We start from the raw sequence: 17,345 nt of genomic DNA, 5'->3' as shown, positions 1-17,345 counted from the left end.
TCTGTTAGCTATACAATTTTATTTTCAGTGCATGAACAGACTTCACATCTACTTGGAAGCCTTCTCTGGATTTCCCAGACTGTTACTGTTCCTCAACCAGATGCCTTCACTACTTTGTAATTAAGTGTATTATAACATTTAGTACACTGTATTGTGAATGTATGTGTGTCTCCCCACTAGCCCGTGAGCTTAGGGAATAAAGACCTTTCCGCTGAACTATCGCTGAATACATGGAACCCAGCACAGTGTCTACTCGTGATAGGTACTCAATCAACATTAAATTAATGAATGGACAAATGATGCTTAATAACTGATGATGGCAACCAAGCTGCACACAGATATGGAAACTTTGACACCAATCCATCTCAATGTGGGACTACCCTACATTCCAATCAGTGAAAAAAATTTAAACCAGTTCAACTTATAGATGTTTATTGAATGTCTGCTACAATTATCTTTTATTCTGGCTTAGAAGATAGCAAACGAGGAAAAGGCAGCTCGGTGAAGATTCATGGAAATAGCAGGTATGGAACCAAGATGTGAATGGCATGAAATGATTAACAAGTGAATAAAAACTTTCCCCCAAGTCATCATCAGGGCTTTTCCCAGTGTAATCTGTTACTTGGTATTTACTTGGTTTGTGCTGTGTGCTATAGTAGTATAAATTATACAACAAAAGTCAAAGGGAATTAACCAGGCCCCGAGGACCTTAATGTTTACTACATTCCTTTTGCGAGGCATTTTTCAGTTTAGCAATCACTTTCACACATGATATCTTCTCACAGATAATGTGAATCCCAGAATTTTTTAGTTAAAATGAAACTTTGAAAGGTGTGATCCAAGATTCTTCAAATTACAAAAAAAAAAGGAAAAAAAAAAAGGAAAGAAAGAAAGTACAGTCCAAAGACTCAGATGATGTGCTTGAGCCCCACTGCCCTTGAGACTATCAAGAATTACCCCTATTTCACAGATGAGAAAACTGGGCCTCTAATAATTTCAGTGATTCATCCTATTACCACATAGCTAGTTAGTAATAATGTCAGGATTTAAATCTTGGTTTTCTGATTCCAATATACCAGCTCAGTCAAGACCTGAAGAAAACAAATGCTCAAGGGCCACCTGTGGCTCAGTCAGTTGAGCATCTTACTTCGGCTCAGGTCATCATCTCATGGTTCGTGAGGTAGAGCCCCGTATTGGGCTTTGTGTTGACAGATCAAAGCCGGTAGCCTGCTTCAAATTCTGTGTCTCCCTCTCTTTCTGTTCCTCCCCAGTTTGCACTCTGTCTCTCTTTCTCTCTCTCTCAAAAATAAATAAAGATTAAAAAAAATTTTTTTAAAGTAAACAAATGTTCAAGATCCATCAGAAAGTGGCATTGCCTGAAAGGTCAACTGCTAGAGCAAGATTCTGACTAATTAAAAAACCACTCTTACCCACCCACTCCACTAGAAAGGAGAAAAGACAGTCCATGTGGCTACATGCAATATATTTTTAATGTATGAATTTTGTATAATGTACATTTTCTAAAAATGAAAAATGGTAGTATTTTTTTGTAATGGGACTGTAGCATTAATGTACTATTTTATCTCCTAAATAAAACAGGGACTTAGAAAGCTCTTTAAGTATTAGCATTATATGCTGTTATTTTAATTTCAACTGAATGCCAATTGTAAATTAAATTAATGAAGGGCCATGAACTTCCCTTAAGAAAAAACAACCAACAACCACTCTGTACAAGACCATCAGATTTTTTCCTGATATGGAAATGATCCTGCCTGAAGATAAATGTGTATATATATGTGTATACAAAATACTTATGCTGACGTAGCTGTAGTTAACATATTTCATGCTACAGACTCATAGCACAAAATTATTATTTAGAGATAAAGTTAATCCCCTCATTTTACAGATAATTTTAAAGCAGTAATAAGCACTACTGTTTATCAAATGTCAGCTCTGTTCTCATGATGCACATATTATCCTTAAGTTTATGCAATAGCCATTCTAAATGATTTGCACCATCTTGAAGATACTATATTCCAGTTCCAAACAAAGGCAAATACAGGCATGCTCAGACTGTTGTTGCAGCAACAAAGGGTTAAAGGCAGTCTAAGCATCTATCACTAAATAAGTATAAAGAAGTAAATGCAAACAATGGATATTTGGCAACAGTCAGAAGTTAGATAACATAAACAGAGTAAGATGAGCAGACCTGAAAACTAAATTTTGGTAAAAGCCTAAGAAGTCAAATGAGACATATAGCTCATTAGCATTAAAGTAAATTAATAAATTGATACCCACACAACAACACTATATATTTTCAAAATATATACAGGTAACTAAAACTATGTGAGGGCAGTTAATACAGAGTGAGTACTGATAAACCCAGGAAAAGGAATTGGAGAGAGGATAATAGATCGGAAAGAAAATTATCAAATGAAAAAAAGACATGCATGGTTGGACAGATGGCCACAGTTTGCAACAAAATGAGTGTGATCAACTCAATTCTGGGCACTTAAAGTTCTAAAGAAAAGAGGAGAAAAAGCAGAGAATACAAAGTTTCTCACCATTCCCAAATCATGATATATTACAGGACAAATAATTTCTTTATATAAAATAAGACAGATTTTAGTACATGTGTTTTGAAGCTAATTTCTTTCCCAGTCCTTCTGATTATACTCTACATAATACATTACTCTTAGTATAATAAAGAGACTATTATGGCTTTTTAAAATCATTATTTTAGAGAAAGAGACAGTGTAAGCGGGGGGAGAAGGGCAGAGAGAGAAAGAGAGAGAGAGAGAATCTTAAGCAGGCTCCACATTCAGCGTGGGGTCCTACATGGGGCTTAGTCCTACAACCCTGGGATCATGAACCTGAGCCAAAATCAAGAGTTGGACACTCAACCGAGCCACCCAGGCACCCTGAGGCTCTTAAATATAATCAAACATTTCCAAAAACCACTGGAAAAATAGAAGAATAAAAACCAGAAATGCAAACAATCACTATCTACAAATCCAAGAGAAATCTGTGACCATGAACCACAATATGCAAGGATGGCTGCTAAAAGCAAGGAAAATTCAGTTCAGGGTGCTGAATAAATATGAGAAAAAGTGGCTATGACTGTAAATCTGACTTGCTGTCAATCTGTACTTGATACAGAGCAATACAGTCTGGAAGAAATCATATATACAACTGTACTTGGTGAATCGATAACACTGTCCTAACCTGTCTTCCACTCAAAACCCCTGCAAATGGCATTTCCAAGAACAATTAAACACTTTTAAGAATAGAGAATAATAAAAAACTAATCAGCATAGGATCTATGCAAAAATAGCACAAGAAAAAGAAAAAAAAATTTTTAAATAATGACAAACGCTAGAAAATTGTTATCTTAGATCCCATGATAACTATAACCGAGTATATTGCCCTAAGTTTCAAAAGTTTAATAACACATTTACCTGCATAGAAATAAGAGCTCAAAAGATAAATATAATAGTTCAAGGAAGATATGGAAAGAAAAAAAAGAACATAAACATGAATTGGCAAATCTCAAATAAAAGTAAAAGAAAAAAATCACAAAATGGCAGACCACATTGGAAGTAGCACAAAGAATAATAAAAACAACTTAAAAAGATAAGTGGACATGGAGGACAGGATTGATAAAAATACACAAATTAAATTAAAAAGGAAAAATTGTTAACATAGATTAGAAAGAAAAAGTTAACACTTAACAAAGACAAAAATGATCCAATATTTTGATAATTAGTGTCTCTGAAGAACTGAATCCTCCAAAAAAAAAAGAAAAAGTACAGAAATAATAAATATCAAATTAACTAAAGAAAAATTCCCAGAAACAAGTCTTAAATCTACAGACAGAATGAGCACATAAAGTCCCAGGAAAATACAACACAAAGTAATTATATCAAACAGGTTTGATTGCAAAGACCACTGAACACTCTAGCTCTTTTAAGAAAAACAATTCAAGGATTACATGCTTACACAAAAGTACAAAGGGCTATAATGGAGTAGGCTCTAGACTGACTTTTCAGAGATAACTCTCAGAAAGCCACCATAAAACTGGTCTATCAGGGAGGCTACAACTTCTATCATGACGAAGAAATTGAGAAATCAACATTACTTTGGCTGTTCAGGTCTTTTGTGGTTCCATACAAATTTTAGGATTGTTTGTTTTAGCTCTGTGAAGAATGCTGGTGCTATTTTGATTGGGATTGCATTGAATGTGTAGATTATTTTGGGTAACATTTTCACAATGTTTGTTCTTCCAATCCATGAACATGAAATGTTTTTCCATTTCTTTGTCACAATCCTGGACTTTAGCCTGTACTACAAAACAGTAATCATCAAGACAGTATGGTGTTGGCACAAAAACAGACACATAGACCAATGGAATTGAATAGAGAACACAGAAATGGACCCACAAACGTATGGCCAACTAATCTTCGACAAAGCAGGAAAGAGTATCCAGTGACAAAAAGATAGTCTCTTTAGCAAATGGTGCTCAGAGAACTGGACAGCAACATGCAGAAGAATGAAACTAAACCACTTTCTTACACCATATGCAAAAATAAATTCAAAATGGATGAAAGACCTAAATGTGAGACAGGAAACCATCAAAATCCTGGAGGAGAAACAGGCAACAATCTCTTTGACTTTGGACACAACAACTTCTTACTTGACATGTCTCCAAAAGCAAGGGAAATAAAAGCAAAAAAAAAAAAAAAATGAACGATTGGGACCTCATCAAGATTAAAAAGCTGCACAGCAAAGGAAATAATCAACAAAACTAAAAGGCAACTGACAGAATGGGAGAAGATATCTGCAAGTGATATATCAGATAAAGGGTTAGTATAAAATATCTATAAAGAATTTGCCAAACTCAACACGCCCCCAAAAAAATAATCCAGTGAAGAAATGGGCAAAACACACAAATAGACACTTTTCTAAAGAAGACATCCAGATGGCTAACAGACACATGAAAGGATGCTCAACATCACTCATCATCAGGGAAATAAAAATCAAGACCACATTGAGATACCACCTCACATCAGTCAGAGTGGCTAAAATTAACAACTCAGGAAACAATAGATGTTGGTGAGGATGTGAAGAGAGAGGAACCCTCTTGCATTGTTGGTGGAATGCAAACTGGTGCAGCTGCTCTGGAAAACAGTGTTTTGATGTTCCTCAAAAAAAAAAAAAAAATAGAATTACCCTATGACCCAAGAATAGCACTGCTAGGAATTTATCCAAGGGATACAGGAGTGCTGATTCATAGGGGCACATGTACCCCAACATTTATAGCAGCTATCAACAATAGCCAAATGCTGGAAAGAGCCCAAATGTCCATCAACTGATGAATGAATAAAGAAGATGTGGTATATATATACAATGGTCTACTACTTGGCAATGAAAAAAAAATGAAATCTTGCCATTTGCAACAACTTGGATGAAACCAGAGGGTATTACGGTAAGTGAAATAGGTCAGTCAGAGAAAGACAGATATCATGTTTTCACTCATATGTGGAATTTGAGAAACTTAACAGAAGACCATAGGGGAAGGTAAGTAAAAGTAAGTTTCAAACATAGAGGGAGGCAAACCATAAGAGACTCTTAAATGCAGAGAAAAACTGAGTGTTGATGGGGTAGAGGCTTGGGGGTAGGGAAATTGGTGATGGGCATTGAGGAGGGCACTTGTTGAGATGAACACTGGGTGTTGTATATAAGTGATGAATCACGGGAATCTACTCCTGAAGCCAAGACTACACTGTATGTTAGCTAACTTGACAATAAATTATTTTTGAAAAAAAGAAAAGAAGAAAAGAAAAGAAAAGAAAAGAAAAGAAAAGAAATTAAAATAATGGAGCTGCCTGGTGTGCAGATACTAGTCTGCATATCACCTGTGTCCTGATCCAGGGATCAGGGAGTGTCTTAGTTTATTTGAGTTGCCATAAAAAAAATCATAAAGTGAGTCACATAAACTACATTTATTTTTACAGTTCTGGAGGCTGGGAAGGGTAAGACCAAGGTACCAGCATGTTCTATGTCTGATGGGGGTTTGCTTCCTGGTTCATAGACTGTGATCTTCTCACTATTTCCTCATATACTAGAAGGTAAGTGGAGCTTTCTAAGGTCTCATTCATAAGGGCACTAATCCCATTCATAAGGGCTCCAGTCTCATAACCTAATCACCTCCCCAAAGCCCCACCTTCCAATACCATCACATCAGGAATTAATATTTCAATATATGAACTCTAGGGGAACAAAAAAATTCCATCCAAACAGGAAAACATTGCCATAACTGTTGGCCCTATTATCACAAAGTCAACCAAGTGGTCATTCTATCCAGTTTCTTAATACTTATAAACATATAGACCAAACGCTGACCTGATACTGATGCAACAGAATAAAGCAAATGCCTGCACTTCTGGGTTTTCCAGCAAAAATAGCAGCAGTAATTAAAACAAACAAACAAACAAACAAACAAAAACAGTTTGCTTTTATCCTTCTTCTACCTTCCAAATCTCAGATGGGTGATTAGTGGTAGCTAAATCACATGTTGAACCTGAGCTTCAAGTAATTCTAGGATGTGCACTCTTTAGTAGATGGAATGCTTAAAGGGAGTTGAAATGGAATTGGATGAAGCAAGCCACAATATGTGCCACAATGTTAACATAATAAATACCCTGGTAAAATTACTGCATGTCAAAGTTCAATAAAAATTTTAAAGTCTCTTTTAAGGGGGGAGGACCCAAGATGGCGGAAGAGCAAGGAAGATTTTTGTGTGTCTCCCTTCCATGAAATACAGCCAGACCAACACTAAACGATCTTACACACCTAGAAAACGGACTGGAGGATTAACGCAACAATCTGCACAACCTGAACCACAGAATTCAGCAGGTATATGTCATGGAGAGGTGAACATGGGGAGAGAGAAGCCACAGAGGGCAGGGAGCCACTTTTGCGTGTGGAGAGAGGACAGAGATGGGGTGGTGGGGGAGAATACAGGAAAAGCACCACTCCCCAAAAGCAGCTGGAGAGAAGGTGGAAAATTGGAAACAGCCACAGGGACTGAACTAAAAAGAGAGAAAGGAGAAAGGAGAGGGTTTAAATTCCATTAAGACTGTAAACAAGGGGAGCACAGAGTCTGCAACTCCACATCTCAATACCTGGCAGTGCTCTGGTGGGAAGGGTGAATCCCCAGGAGCAGAATGAGGTCTGGGAGGTTCTTGGGCCACATGGCGAGAAGAGGTTCCACTGCTAGAAGAACACTTGGTAGGGGCTGTGAGGCCACCTGGGCCCAGCAGACCCCAGAGAATGGCCACATTTCCTGGTGCTGGAACAAGGTCAGGGATGAAGCCTGGTGCCAGATATGTGCTGTGATTTTCCATAATCCCTGAGGTGCTGTGGCTACACTGTCTCAAGAACTTTTTCTGGGGCAGGCTGGCACCTGGCCACAGTCTCTGGGCATCAGCAGTGGCACGGTCCCGCAAGGGTTCCTGGGTGCAGCTGGCACCTGGCCATTGCTCGGTGAGACCCTCTGCAGAGGGGCAGAGCAGTTGAAAGCCACAGTCCCTCAGAAGTGGGCAGTCAAGGAAAACAGTTGCATCTGAGACAAAACTTGGGAAGGAGGTACTGCCTTGGGCTTAGTCATGGACAGTGTGGAAGCAAGGAGTGGATGGAAGCCAAAGATGAAGGACAGGTACGTGATTGCTGATCAGGGAGAAGAGAGTTCCAATACTAGAGAGTGGGTAGCTGGGTGATGCCATTTTCACCGCGCCTGCGCATGCGCATACACACCTATGAGCACCACAACAATCTACCCCAGTAGGCTAGCAGCGCCATCTAGCAGAGAACGGAGCCATTTCACTACGCCCCGCCCAACTGGGCCAACCTCGCTCTTCAAGAACAGAAGTCTCACCCCCTGCTTAGTTTATGGACTACAAAGTGCTTCACAGTTTGACTTCTACGGGAATATGAAGTAATTTCAGTCATATTTCAGTCTGTTAGCCAGTCCATCTATTCAATTTTCTTTCTTTCTTTCCTTTTTTATTTTTCTCTTTTTCGTTTCTTTTCTTTTTCTTGAATACAGAAACAGAAAAATTTCATTTTTATTCTCAATTTTTATTAAAAATATTTTTCTTTAATTTATTTCTACTATATTTTTACTCTTGTGTAAATTTTTTCAAATTCTATTTTACTTCCATCATTTCATTTTAGTCTACTTCAGTGTATTCATTTTTTCAAATTTTCAAATGATTTCCACCCCCCCCCCACCTTTTCTCCTAATCTATCAAGCCATTTTCAACACCCAGACCAAAACACACCTAGGATCTAACACCATATATTCAATTTTCTGTGTGTGTGTGTGTTTTTAATTTTTTAATTTTAATATTTTTTATTTTAATTTTTTCTACCTCATTAATTCCTTTTCTCCCTTCAAAATGACGAAATGAAGGAATTCACCCCAAAAGAAAGAACAGGAATAAACGACAGCCAGGGACTGAACCAACACAGATACAAGCAAGATGTCTAAACCAGAATTTAAAATCACAATAATAAGAATACTAGCTGGAGTCGGAAATAGATTAGAATCCCTTTCTTCAGAGATAAAAGAAATAAAAGCTAGTCAGGATGAAATAAAAAATGCTATAACTGAGTTGTAATCTCAAATGGATGCCACGGCAGAGAAAGAGGATCTCTTTTGCATTATTGGTGGGAATGTAAGCTGGTGCAGCCACTCTGGAAAACAGTCTGCAGGTTCCTCACAAAATTAAAAATAGAACTACCCTACAACCCAGCAATTGCACTACTAGGTATTTATCCAAGGGATACAGGTATGCTGTTTCAAAGGGACACATGCACCATAGCAGCGCTATCAACAATAGCCAAAGTATGGAAAGAGCCCAAATGCCCATCGATGGATGAATGAATAAAGAAGATGTGGTATTATATACAATGGAGTATTACTCGGCAATCAAAAAGAATGAAATCTTGGGGCGCCTGGGTGGCGCAGTCGGTTAAGCGTCCGACTTCAGCCAGGTCACGATCTCGCGGTCCGTGAGTTCGAGCCCCGCGTCAGGCTCTGGGCTGATGGCTCAGAGCCTGGAGCCTGTTTCCCATTCTGTGTCTCCCTCTCTCTCTGCCCCTCCCCCGTTCATGCTCTGTCTCTCTGTGTCCCCAAAAAATAAATAAACGTTGAAAAAAAAATTTAAAAAAAAAAAAAAAAGAATGAAATCTTGCCATTTGCAACTACGTGGATGGAACTGGAGGGTATTATGCTAAGCGAAATTAGTCAGTCAGAGAAAGACAAATATCATATGACTTCACTCATATGAGGACTTTAAGAGACAAAACAGATGAACATAAGGGAAGGGAAACAAAAATAACATAAAAACAGGGAGGGGGACAAAACATAAGAGACTCTTAAATATGGAGAACAAACGGAGGGTTACTGGAGGGGTTGTGGGAGGGGGGATGGGCTAAATGGGTAAGGGGTATTAAGGAATCTACTCTTGAAATCATTGTTGCACTATATGCTAACTAATTTGGATGTAAATTTTAAAAATAACAAATTAAAATTAAAAATAAAAACAAATAAAAATAAAAAGTCTCTTTTAAGCATCTAGGAAACAGATGAAGTATCCTAAAAGGATAAAAAAATATCAGATTGTCCAAAAACAGCATTAACAACAGCCACATTAAATGCTAAAAGATGGAAGAACAATGCATTTAGATTCCTTGAAAAAGGTGTATGCGACCCATATATTTTATTCCCAGCCTAACTTTGGTTCAAGTTAAAAGCAATAGGTTGGGGCACCTGGATGGCTCAGTGAGTTAAGCATCTGGCTCTTGATTTCAGCTCAAGTCAGGATCTCATGGTTCATGAGATAGAGCCCTGCATCGGGCTCCACGTGCTGACAGTGCCGAGCCTGTTTGGGATTCTCTCTCTCTGCTTCTCCCCTGCTCCTGTTCTCTCTCTCTCAAAATAAATAAATAAGCTTTAAAAAAAGCGATAGGTAAACACTTTGAACATGCAAGAACTCAAGGAAAATAGTTCCCATGAGTCCTTCTTGAAGAAACTACTAGACAAGGAACTTCAGAAGATTAATGGAGAAACAATAGCAAAGACTGACAGTAATAATTGAATCCATCTAACTGTAGGATAAAGAATAAAACAAATATGAGAATTATGATTTCAGAACAGAACGTAAATATTTTAAATCTTGATAATGTAGAAAAGATATAAGTTTAAGCTGGAAAGTGAAGGAGAAGTGAAAAGGGAAAGTAGTGCAGGTATACACATTTACTCATTTTGTAATAACCAGGAGTCAAAAGATAAAATTTAAGGTTGATGAATAAACTAATTACAGTAAAATCATATTTAAAAGTATATAGGGAAAGTTGTTAAAATAGTACAATTGACCAAAACTAGTTATTAAATGAGAGAGAGAAGAGGATGTAATAAGTTAAAATGTACTAAATGTATAATTGATTATAGTAAGGAGTTAGTAGATACTATTTAAAAAAGAGATAATTAAATATAAACTATAAAAGTAACCATCAGAACAACCACCAAAAAAACAACAAAATTTCCAACTAATATTTAATATTATTGGTTAATGATATAAGAAGTGAAAGAAAAAAAAACCCTTATGGACCTATTTGCAAAACACCAATCTAAAACACAGAGAAATAAAAGTTAAATGATGGAAAATAATATATATCAGACAACTAGTGTCCAAAATAACGCTGATATAAAAATGCAAAAGGAAAGGAACTAAACCTGGAAAATAGTATACAAGTAAAAAGAGAAAGTTATCAAGTTAATGTATTTTAAAATATCTGTACCTTTTGTGAGGATGGTAAAAATATTGATTAGCTGTACGTAGACAACTTATTTACCCTGACTACACTCTGATAACCTTCTATGGGCCCTTGCAACTCTCTCCAGTTAGGCTTGATGACTATTTTACCCCTCCACAACTAATAGCTTTAGGACCAAAATGGATGGAGAACAGATCTATTCTAGTATAAATTACAAAAGGAAAATAATAACTAAAGTAAAAAAGCCTGGCAGACACTACCTTAGTCAAGGGAACATCATCATCAATAATGGGACAAATCAAAATAATCATGCCACCTGACAGGATGCAGTGAGAAGAACACAGCATCACTTTTTGGTATTCCTGCCTAAGATGAGCAACTTGAATCTAATCGTGAGGAAGCATCAGAAAAATCCAAATTGAGAGAGCCTGTAATCTTCAAAATGTCCAAATCTCAAAAATGAAGAAAAGACTGAAGAACTGTTCCTAACTGAAGAAAAAAAAAAAACAACATGACAATTGAACATAACGTGTGAAACTAAACTGGATTATTGTCATCTAGAGGATGTTTTGGGATATCTGATGAAACTTGAATGTGGTCTGGGGATTAAATGGTGGTAACATATCAATTTTAACTTCCTGATTTTTGTTGATTGTATCATAATTATGTAGAAGAATTTCATTGTTTTTAAGAAACATACACAGGGGCGCCTGGGTGGCGCAGTCGGTTAAGCGTCCGACTTCAGCCAGGTCACGATCTCGCGGTCCGTGAGTTCGAGCCCCGCGTCAGGCTCTGGGCTGATGGCTCAGAGCCTGGAGCCTGTTTCCGATTCTGTGTCTCCCTCTCTCTCTGCCCCTCCCCCATTCATGCTCTGTCTCTCTCTGTCCCAAAAATAAATAAACGTTGAAAAAAAAAATTAAAAAAAAAAAGAAACATACACAAAAATATTAGGGGAGATTGGGGATCAGGTTGGGAATTTATTATCATGTGTACAGGGGGAAAAAGTTCCATTGATGCAGAGTACGTAAATTCCAAAATAGCTGAAGGGGGGAAAAAGGAATGAAGGAACAAAACAAACTTTATCAATTCAAGAAAGGGTTAAAAAAGGAGAAATACAAATTAAGAAAAAAAAATAGGAAAAGTAGAACAAGTAGAGGACACAAAATTAAATGGTAAAAAAAAAAAGAATTTAAATATATCTATAAATAATTAAATCCCGCAGTAAAAATGGAATTTGTTGGACTAGATTTATAAAAAATATCCAGCTATATGCTATTTAACAAAGATATATCCAAAACCTAAGTACATAGATAACATGGCTTGAAAGCATAACTTTTTAGAAAGATGAACTAAGCAAATACTAAAAAAATTTTTAGTTATTGTTATTTTTATTTTTATTATTTTATTTTTATTATATTGCAAAAAAGTTAGAAATCAAAAAAATTGTATCTTTAGAAATTTTCAAAAGCCAAGTCTAAATAACTTCTGGTCAAATAAAAAATTCCAATGGAAATTAGAACACATTTATAATCATACATTATTGAAAATATTCCATACTAAAATTTTGACAAAGCAGAAATTAGAGTGTCATTTAAAGGCTTAATGACAGCTAAGAAAAGAAAAATGTAAAATTAATTAGCCAAATAAACATCAAACTTAAGAATTTACAAAAAGAAGAGAATAAAAGGCAAATAGAATAAAGTTAATAAAAATTAATAAAAATTAAAATAAGCATATAAATGGTGTGTCTGGGTGGCTCAGTTGGTTAATCATCTGACTCTTGATTTTAGCTCAGGTCATGATCTCACAGTTTGTGAGTTTGAGCCCTGCATCAAGCTCTGTGCTGACAGCATAGAGCTCCCTCAACCACTCTCTCTCTGTCCCTCTCCCACTCATGCTCTTTCTCTCTCTCTCGAAATAAATAAACTTAAAAAATAATAAAATAAAACATATAAATAAATACTTTTAGATTTACAGGAAAATTGCCAAGATGGTATGGAAAGTTCCTGTATATCCCTCAGCCAGTTTCCCCAGTTGTTAACATTTCACATTACCATAGTCATTTGTCAAAACTAAGAAACTGTTATTGATACATTACTATTTACAAACTAGATTTTATTTGGAATTCACCTAATTTTTCCATTAATGTACTCTTTCTGTTGTTTCATTTTTTGTAGATATCAGTCCTCTGTTGAAATATGCCATCTCTATGAGCACTGGATGTTGTATGGAAACCAATTTGACAATTAAAAAAAATAGACCAAAAAAAAAAGAAGAAATACGCCATCTCTTTCTCTATTCTTTGAATGTATTAATCATAGTTATTTAAAAGCCTATGTCTAATAACATCAATTTCTGGCTCATCTGTGGATCTGCTTTTATTGTTTATTCCTTCTCTTGGTTTTCAATTATTATATCTTATTTGTTGACATTCTTAGTAATTTTTTTATTGCATGCTGAATATTGTATATGAAAATTTTTAGGATCCAGATGATGTTATCTACCACCAGAAAGGATTTAATTTCCTTTGAAACACAGAGTTAAGTCAGATCACCTTGTACCAGTTGAGATTAGATGTCTGTCATTCTCTATTTTCAGTGTGCACTTACTTGTAAGACATAGATTTTACTCTTAAATGTATCTACTGAGAGTTCAAATGAAAGCCGAGGGTGTTTACCAGAGCCACTGCATCCTTGTAGGCTCCAGCTGCTGTATCTGTAGCACCACAACACTGCCAAGGACAGTCACATATATACACAATTTTACCTACCTGCTCTATTCCCTATCTCTGGTGCATTTTTGTAAAATTTTTATAGCTGTACTGTTTTATTTAATCATCACAACAAAACTATAAGGCAGGTATGTGAGACTTATTCAGGGACCTTGTTAAGTGGACTTTAATACTTACTATGATAGTATATACCAATCTAACCCTTTTAGAAATCACTTGTTTATTCATATGATTGCTAAACCTTTACTGAGCATCCAGTGTATGCTTGGCATTGGAACATCAATGTTCCCTGACCTCCTGTATCTCTTTGCAAACACATTATTAATAGTTTTAAAATATTTATTACCATGGGGCGCCTGGGTGGCTCAGTCGGTTAAGCGGCCGACTTCAGCTCAGGTCATGATCTCACGGTCCATGAGTTCAAGCCCCGCGTCAGGCTCTGTGCTGACAGCTCAGAGCCTAGAGCCTGTTTCGGATTCTGTGTCTCCCTCTCTCTGACCCTCCCCCGTTCATGCTCTGCCTCTCTCTGTCTCAAAAATAAATAAACGTTAAAAAAAAATTTAAAAAAAATTTATTACCATGTGCTCAACAGTTTCTTTTTAACCAAGTATTTAATAATTCCATTCTACAACTATATCCTAAGAAATGAACTAGAGATTTTATTTCATGCATGTGTCTAAAATGAACGGAGTGCTTACTATATCAAGTGTTTGGGCAGTATAGGATACTGTTAAGAGCCTGGACCCTGGAGCCATATTACTTGGGTTGAAATCGTGACTCAGCCACTCACTGACTGTATCCTTGGGCAAGTCACTTAACCTCTCCATGCCTCAGTTTTCTCATCTGAAAATGAGGACAATGTTAGTAGCTGGTTCATAATTTTCGCTGTGACAATTAAATGAGTTAATATTTATAAACTGCTTAGAATAGCACTTTCATATTATGAAGCACTATATATGGTTTTGTTTTTATCATGTGTTATCTTCTGTTCTAAACGCTTCACTTGTACTAATTCAATTAATTTTCAGAGATATTATATGAGGTAGATACTACTATTATTATATGTTAGATGCAATAAAATGAAGACTAAGGGGGGATGAAACAACATATTCAAGTAAATTGTTGAGTTGGTATTTGAACCCCGATAGCTTGGCTTCAGAGCTTGTGTGTAGAATCACTGACCTCTAGGGGTGCCTGGGTATCGGTTAGCATCTGACTTTGGCCAAGGTTATGATTTCACAGTCCATGAGTTCGGAGCCCCTCATCAGGCTCTCTGCTTGTCAGCACAGAGCCGGCTTCTGATCCTCTATCCACACCTCTCTCTCTGCCCCTCCCCCACTTGCATTCTTTCTCTCTCTCTCTCTCTCTCTCAAAAATAAATAAACTTTAAAAAAAAATCACTGACCTCTACAACACTGTTCTAGGCACTGTTCTGGATATATGAAACACTGTAGAGGTTGAGTTCTGTTCCCACAAAGGCAAAAAAAAGACCAATAATAAAAAGTAAGTAAAAAGTCACAAGGTAATAAAACAATTTCAAGTGGTAAGGAATGCTATGAAGAAAATTTTAAAGGGTGGTGTCCTAGAATATACCTAGCAGGACTGCCCAATACCATTTGATGAGAAAGGTCCTTTTGAGAAGGTAGCATTTTAAGTGAAAAACTAAAAAAAATAGGAGCTATGCACATAACTGATTTCTGTAAATGGAAAATTTTCACTGCATTATTGCAAAAATAGTGGGAATAAGACCATGGGGGAGGAGAAGGGGGAAAAAAGGGAGGGAGGCAAACCATAAGAGACTCTTGGAAACTGAGAACAAACAGGATTGATGGGGGTAGGGGAGAGGAGAAAGTGGGTTATGAGCATTGAGGAGGGAACTTGTTGGGATGAGCACTGGGTGTTATTTGAAAACCAATTTGTCAATAAATTATATTTAAAAAATAAAAAAATAAAAGTCTAACAATAAATAAATAATTTATTGTCATGATATATTCCAAAGATGCTATGCTAACCATGAAAAAAATCATACTTTTTAAGTATATTTAATAAACGGCAATATCATTCATAATAAAGTTAAATGAGAGAAGTAGGAATTTAAATCTATATATCATTTAATTTTATTACTATTTACTATATAATTACATAGAAAAACATATTTACATGTATATTAAATTTTTTAATGTTTATTTTTTGACAGAGAAAGAGACAGAGCATGAGCAGAGGAGAGGTAGAGAGAGAGGGAGACACAGAATCTGAAGCAGGCTCCAGGCTCTGAGCCGTCAGCAGAGAGCTTGATGCAGGGCTGGAACTCACAGACCGTGAGATCATGACCTGAACCGAAGTCAGACGCTCAACCGACTGAGCCACCCAGGCACCCCTTTACCCAGATATTAAACATATACATAGAAAAGGAATCAGGAATAAATACAAGAAAAAGTTTACATTGATTAACTAAGTGGCAATGTTATTGGAAATGTTAATTTTCTTTGTTATATTTTCTTAATTTCCTAGAACCAGAAAAAAAAATTTATGTTGATACCTAAATGCAATCAACAACAAAAAGTCTATAATCGAATGTTAATAATTTATTGACTCTTACAATGTTCTAAAGATATCATACATTATCTTAATTGTTATTTCATAGATCAAAATACTGAGGCCTAAAAAGATTAAATAACCCATCCAAGGTCATATATCTAGTTGAGTTAGCAGAGTCAGATTCAAACCACATTTGCCTTATCCCAAAATCTGTGGGATCATTACAGAAGTTATTTTTGTTTTTATACTATATTTCTAATCCTGATCATATTCATGAAACAAATATGTGATTGTTAGGGCAAGTCAACTAATACTAAGATATGTAAGAAAAAGTCAGGCAGATTATTTTTAGAGTAAAAAATTAGAAACAATCCAAAACCCAATTAAACTAATGTATAAACCTGCATACCTACATGCTAAATTATTGAACAGGCATTAAAAACACTATTTAAAATAATACTATGATAATAAGGAAAAATATTTATAGAATACAAAGGAAATTAAAGGCAATCCAAAAGTATTTAACATCAATTTAATTGCACCAATGCAAAAAACAGAACGTGGAAGTTAAAAGAAAAAAGAGGAGAAAGAAATATACAAAGTTTTTAGTAGGTTTATTTCATTAGTGGGACAGTAGGGGATGTCTTTTTGCTGTTATATATTGTTCACACTTTCTGAAATGTGTATATATAGTATATTGGTAAAGAGCATGGTCTTCCAAATCCGGCTGCCTAGACTTGAATCCCAGCTCTGTCACTTACTAGATGCATGACCTTGGGCAAGTTCTTACTTCTCTGTGACTCAAATGTCTCACTTTGTGAAATGGCAATAATAATAGAACCAGTCTCATAGGATTGAATGAATTAATATAAATAAACCAGTTAGAAGAGTGCCTGGCACATAATACGTACTATATAACTGTCAGATATTATTCCTTCTATAATGGAAAAATAAAGTTCTTTAAGAAGAGAAAAGCATGATTATGCTGAAATATAACTCAATAATTTCTTTTTTCTTCTCTATATTTTATGGATAGGAAAATAGCTAAGATATGGATGAAATTTTTGCATTTTCTTCCCTACATTTTATGGGTAGGAAAATAGCTAAGATATGGATGAAATTTTTGCCTCTTTGGACTCTTCTTACAAGAGATGCTTTGAGCTTTTTTAACACTATTTTTTTTTTTAATTTCAAATTCAGTCATTTGTCACATTCTACTGCTAGCTGCCTCCAT

The sequence above is a fragment of the Lynx rufus genome, unplaced genomic scaffold, assembly GCF_022079265.1.
Source record: "Lynx rufus isolate CCGP_SWC_20201006 ecotype Redwood Valley unplaced genomic scaffold, mLynRuf1.p SCAF_3, whole genome shotgun sequence".
NCBI lineage: Eukaryota > Metazoa > Chordata > Mammalia > Carnivora > Felidae > Lynx > Lynx rufus.
This window is presented reverse-complemented; position numbering follows the sequence as displayed.